This window comes from Heteronotia binoei, chromosome 5 (genome assembly GCF_032191835.1).
Source record: "Heteronotia binoei isolate CCM8104 ecotype False Entrance Well chromosome 5, APGP_CSIRO_Hbin_v1, whole genome shotgun sequence".
NCBI lineage: Eukaryota > Metazoa > Chordata > Lepidosauria > Squamata > Gekkonidae > Heteronotia > Heteronotia binoei.
The window spans coordinates 62,049-68,443 of record NC_083227.1 but is presented as its reverse complement, the minus strand read 5'-3'; positions in this window follow the sequence as shown (position 1 = coordinate 68,443).

Here is a 6,395-nt window from a genome sequence, read left to right as displayed (position 1 = left end):
CTCCAAATCATAGTCTCTTAATGTTCTAGTTAATTTATCCATTTCACTCCACGATAGAACTTTCATAGTCCAATCCCATTTATCCGGTATTTTTTCTTGCTTCCAAAGCTGCGCATACAATGTCCTAGCAGCTGATAGCAGGTACCAAATTAGAGTCCTATCTTCCTTTGGATATTTTTCTAATTGTAATCCAAGCAAAAATGTCTCTGCAATTTCTTAAAGTCGTAACCCAATATTTTGGAGATTTCTTGTTGTATCATCTTCCAATACTCTTTCGCTTTTTCACATGTCCACCACATATGGAAGAAAGAACCTTCAAGTTTTTTACACTTCCAACATCTATCCGACATTTTCTTGCTCATCTTAGCCAATTTTTTCGGGGTCATATACCACCTGTACATCATCTTAAAACAATTTTCTTTTATGCTCTGACAAGTTGATATCTTCATTGATTTTTTTTTTGCAGAAAGTAATTCTTTATTCAGAATTCCAAAATTACAATGAATGTAGCAATAAAAGTTAAATGCATAATATTCGCTTGAGATTCATACTTATACACCATTAAACTTTTTAACAGGTGAAAGGTTCATAGAATCATAGGGTTGGAAGGGACCTCCAGGGTCATCTAGTCCAACCCCCTGCACAATGCAGGAAACTCACAAACACCTCCCCCTAAAAGGTTAGTGGAAAGCCATTAAGGATACTCTTCTTGTGTCGCTGTCTCGAAACAAGATGCGTTCCATCGAAGGAAAGGGTCCCACTTTCGGGTTTTATTGGTTTCAGAAAAAAGGTGGGGGAATAGAATAGGGGAAAGAAAAGAATAAAAGCGCAAAACATTCTGACCTTATTTTGTATAAAATACTTTCAAAAACACCCAGGAATGATTCTACAATATTTTTTTACATCAGTTGTCCCATATTATTTTGTCTAAGCTGTATATAATTCATTTTAAAATCGTATAAGTTTTTTGTTATTAATAGTTTTGACAATTCCTGTAAAGGTAAATTTTATAATATAAAATACAGGGTGGGGGGGGGAAGCAAAAAGAAGTCGTTCACACCAGAGAATCTTAAGATTCTTGAGTATCCAACCAAGCATACAATTTCACCCAATATTTTCTTGCTTTTTCTTCAGATTTCCCAGCCATCAGCTGGGATAGGAAGTCCAGCTCTGCTGTCCCTAGAACTTTTCCCACTAAGGCCATTTTTGAGGGAATTTCCTGCGACTTCCATCTCTGCGCCAGAAGGATCCTAGCTGCTGTAATAAAGTGTGCCGACAAATATCTCTTTAGAGTAGCCCTCAGGAAATATGTTCAATAAAAATAATTCTGGTTTGAAAAGTCTTCATAATTTTCTGTAACATTTCATGCACCATTTTCCAGGGTCCCACTTTTGGCGTGGGTATGAATGAGTCCAAGTATCTACCTTACATAGTTTATGTTCAGGAATTTTATCCGGTAGAAAATATTCCAACAATTCTAGTGCCCATGTGCGAACGGAGAGCGGAGAGGATGGTCGCCACTAAACAGAAGTGGTATATTTAGCTCCAGTAAACATTATGGAAATTAAATCTCGCCTGGGTTTAGAAACCACAAATTCTTCCCAAAAATGTAGAAGATTAGTGGAGAGCATGGAATCACAAGAACGTCTGCCAGACAATCTACACGCAATGCCATACGATAATTGTGACGGATGAACTTGTGAATGACACAGGGCCTTCTGGAGACAGCCAGATGGGTAGCCATGTTGGTTTGCCTGTAGCCACAGGAAAGAGAGCGGCACCTTAAAGACTAACAGAATTTGTGGTAGTAGGGGAGGAGCTCTTGTGTAGTGTAGTGGTTAAGTGTGCAGATGATAATCTGGGAGAGCCAGGTTTGATTCCCCACTCCTCCACTTGCACCAGCTGGAATGGCCTTGGGTCAGCAAGAGCGCTCTTATCTGGGAGAACCGGGTTTGATTCCCCACTCCTCCACTTGCAGCTGCTGGAAAGGCCTTGGGTCAGCCAGAGCTCTTTTATCTGGGAGAATGGGGTTTGATTCCCCACTCCTCCACATGCAGCTGCTGGAATGGCCTTGGGTCAGCCAGAGCGCTCTTATCTGGGAGAACCAGGTTTGATTCCCCACTGCTCCACTTGCAGCTGCTGGAATGGCCTTGGGTCAGCCATAGCTCTCTTATCTGGGAAGAACCGGGTTTGATTCCCCACTCCTCCACTTGCACCAGCTGGAATGGCCTTGCGTCAACCAGAGCTCTCTTATCTGGGAAAACCGGGTTTGATTCCCCACTGCTCCACTTGCACCTGCTGGAATGGCCTTGGTTCAGCCGTAGCTCTCTTATCTGGGAGAACTGGGTTGGATTCCCCACTCCTCCACTTGCAGCTGCTGGAATGGCCTTGGGTCAGCCAGAGCTCTCTTATCTGGGAGAACCGGGTTTGATTCCCCACTCCTCCGCTTGCAACTGCTGGAATGGCCTTGAGTCAGCCAGAGCTCTCTTATCTGGGAGAACCAGGTTTGATTCCCCACTCCTCCACTTGCAGCTGCTGGAATGGCCTTGGGTCAGCCAGAGCTCTCTTATCTGGGAGAACCGGGTTTGATTCCCCACTCCTCCACTTGCTCCTGCTGGAATGGCCTTGGGTCAGCCATAGCTCTCTTATCTGGGAGAACCGGGTTTGATTCCCCACTCCTCCACTTGCACCTGCTGGAATGGCCTTGGGTCAGCCATAGCTCTCTTATCTGGGAGAACTGGGTTTGATTCCCCAATCCTCCACTTGCAACTGCTGGAATGGCCTTGGGTTAGCCATAGCTCTCTTATCTGGAGAACCGGGTTTGATTCCCCACTCCTCCACTTGCACCTGCTGGAATGGCCTTGGGTCAGCCATAGCTCTCTTATCTGGGAGAACCGGGTTTGATTCCCCACTCCTCCACTTGCACCTGCTGGAATGGCCTTGGGTCAGCCAGAGCTCTCTTATCTGGGAGAACCGGGTTTGATTCCCCACTTCTCCACCTGTAGCTGCTGGAGTGGTCTTGGGTCAGCCATAGCTCTCTTATCTGGGAGAACCGGGTTTGATTCCCCACTCCTCCACTTGCAGCTGCTGGAATGGCCTCCGGTCAGCCGTAGCTCAGGCAGAGGTTTTCCTTGCAAGGACAGCTGCTGTGAGAGCCCTCTCAGCCCCACCCACCTTACAGAGTGTCTGTTGTGGGGGGGGAGATGATACAGGAGATTGTAAACCGCTGAGTCTCTGATTCAGAGAGAAGGGCCAGATATAAATCTTCAACTCTTCTTCTTCTACATAAGCCCTTTTGGGAGGTGGGGCTGAAAGGGGAGGCTCTGTGGCATTGGCCCATGTCAGAGTCCCTCCCCAGACTCCGCCCTCTCCTGGATCTAGGGTTGCCAGCCTCCAGGTGGGGCCTGGAGATCTCCCACTTTGACAAACTGACCTCCCCTGGAGAAAACGGCTATTTTGCAGGGTGGGCTCTGGCACTGTGGCATGCCGAGGCCCCTCCCCTTCCCAAACCCCGCCCTCTCCCGGATCCACCCCCAAAGTCTCCAGGGGTTTTCCAACCCAGACCTGCAACCCTTGCTGCAAAGCCCCCCTCCCTCCCTGCCCCTCTGAACCTGGAGAAAGCGGGGGGGGGGGTCCGGCCGCCCTCGATGGGGCTGGGGGGGATGCTATGCTGCAGATTGCGTGCCTCGACCTCAAAAAACACCCCCCCCCCAATCAATTCTCCATTTTCCCTATGTCAGGGAATCGGTCTCTGACGGCCCTGAAGGGGGGGGTGGGGAGGAGGGCCTGCAAAGCGGTGGATCCCCTGCCCCCACCTGGGGATTGGCAACCCAAGGCCGATGCAACCCTTGCAGCAAAGGGAGTCCCGTGCGCCCCCGCAGCCCCCCTCCCTCCTTGCCCTTCTGAGCCTGGAGAAAGGTGGGGGGTGTCCGGGCGCCCTCGATGGGGCTGGGAGGGGGGGGGATGCTATGCTGCAAATTGCGTGCCTCGACCTCAAAAAACAGCCCCCCCCCCCCAGATCAATTCTCCATTATTCCCTATGTCAGGGAATCGTCCCTGAAGGGGGAGGGGGAGGGCCTCCAAAGCGGTGGATCCCCTGCCCCCACCTGGGGACTGGCAACCCGAGGCCGATGCAACCCTTGAAGCAAAGGTGCATCTCGTGGCCCCCCAAGCCCCCTGCCCGCCTGAGCCTGGAGAAAGGGGGTGGGGGGTGCGGGTGCCGTCGAGGGGGCTGGGGGGGGATGCTATGCTGCAAATTGCGTGCCTCGACCTCAAAAAACAGCCCCCCCCCCCGATCAATTCTCCATTATTCCCTATGTCAGGGAATCGTCCCTGAAGGGGGGGGAGGGCCTCCAAAGCGGTGGATCCCCTGCCCCCACCTGGGGATTGGCAACCCGAGGCCGATGCAACCCTTGCAGCAAAGGCGCATCTCGTGGGCCCCCAAGGCCCCTGCCCGCCTGAGCCTGGAGAAAGGGGGTGGGGGGTGCGGGTGCCGTCGATGGGTCTGGGGGAAGGGGGATGCTATGCTGCAAATTGCGTGCCTCGACCTCAAAAAACAGCCCCCCCCCGATCAATTCTCCATTATTCCTTATGTCAGGGAATCGTCCCTGAAGGGGGAGGGGGAGGGCCTCCAAAGCGGTGGATCCCCTGCCCCCACCTGGGGATTGGCAACCCAAGGCCGATGCAACCCTTGCAGCAAAGGGAGTCCCGTGCGCCCCCGCAGCCCCCCTCCCTCCTTGCCCTTCTGAGCCTGGAGAAAGGTGGGGGGTGTCCGGGCGCCCTCGATGGGGCTGGGAGGGGGGGGGATGCTATGCTGCAAATTGCGTGCCTCGACCTCAAAAAACAGCCCCCCCCCCAGATCAATTCTCCATTATTCCCTATGTCAGGGAATCGTCCCTGAAGGGGGAGGGGGAGGGCCTCCAAAGCGGTGGATCCCCTGCCCCCACCTGGGGACTGGCAACCCGAGGCCGATGCAACCCTTGAAGCAAAGGTGCATCTCGTGGCCCCCCAAGCCCCCTGCCCGCCTGAGCCTGGAGAAAGGGGGTGGGGGGTGCGGGTGCCGTCGAGGGGGCTGGGGGGGGGATGCTATGCTGCAAATTGCGTGCCTCGACCTCAAAAAACAGCCCCCCCCCCGATCAATTCTCCATTATTCCCTATGTCAGGGAATCGTCCCTGAAGGGGGGGGGAGGGCCTCCAAAGCGGTGGATCCCCTGCCCCCACCTGGGGATTGGCAACCCAAGGCCGATGCAACCCTTGCAGCAAAGGGAGTCCCGTGCGCCCCCGCAGCCCCCCTCCCTCCTTGCCCTTCTGAGCCTGGAGAAAGGTGGGGGGTGTCCGGGCGCCCTCGATGGGGCTGGGGGGGGGGATGCTATGCTGCAGATTGCGTGCCTCGACCTCAAAAAACAGCCACCCCCAATCAATTCTCCATTTTCCGTATGTCAGGGAATTGGTCTCTGACGGCCCTGAAGGGGGGGGGGGAGGGCCTCCAAAGCGGTGGATCCCCTGCCCCCACCTGGGGACTGGCAACCCGAGGCCGATGCAACCCTTGCAGCAAAGGCGCATCTCGTGGCCCCCCAAGCCCTCTGCCAGCCTGAGCCTGGAGAAAGGGGGTGGGGGGTGCGGGTGCCGTCGAGGGGGCTGGGGGGGGGATGCTATGCTGCAAATTGCGTGCCTCGACCTCAAAAAACAGCCCCCCCAGATCAATTCTCCATTATTCCCTACGTCAGGGAATCGTCCCTGAAGGGGGAGGGGGAGGGCCTCCAAAGCGGTGGATCCCCTGCCCCCACCTGGGGATTGGCAACCCAAGGCCGATGCAACCCTTGCAGCAAAGGCGCATCTCGTGGGCCCCCAAGCCCCCTGGAGAAAGGGGGTGGGGGGTGCGGGTGCCGTCGATGGGGCTGGGGGGGATGCTATGCTGCAGATTGCGTGCCTCGACCTCAAAAAACACCACCACCCCCAATCAATTCTCCATTTTCCCTATGTCAGGGAATTGGTCTCTGACGGCCCTGAAGGGGGGGGTGGGGAGGAGGGCCTGCAAAGCGGTGGATCCCCTGCCCCCACCTGGGGATTGGCAACCCAAGGCCAATGCAACCCTTGCAGCAAAGGGAGTCCCGTGCGCCCCCGCAGCCCCCCTCCCTCCTTGCCCCTCTGAGCCTGGAGAAAGGTGGGGGGTGTCCGGGCGCCCTCGATGGGGCTGGGGGGGGGGGGGTGCTATGCTGCAAATTGCGTGCCTCGACCTCAAAAAACAGCCCCCCCAATCAATTCTCCATTTTCCCTATGTCAGGGAATTGGTCTCTGACGGCCCTGAAGTGGGGGGGGGAGGGCCTGCAAAGCGGTGGATCCCCTGCCCCCACCTGGGGATTGGCAACCCGAGGCCGATGCAACCCTTGCAGCGA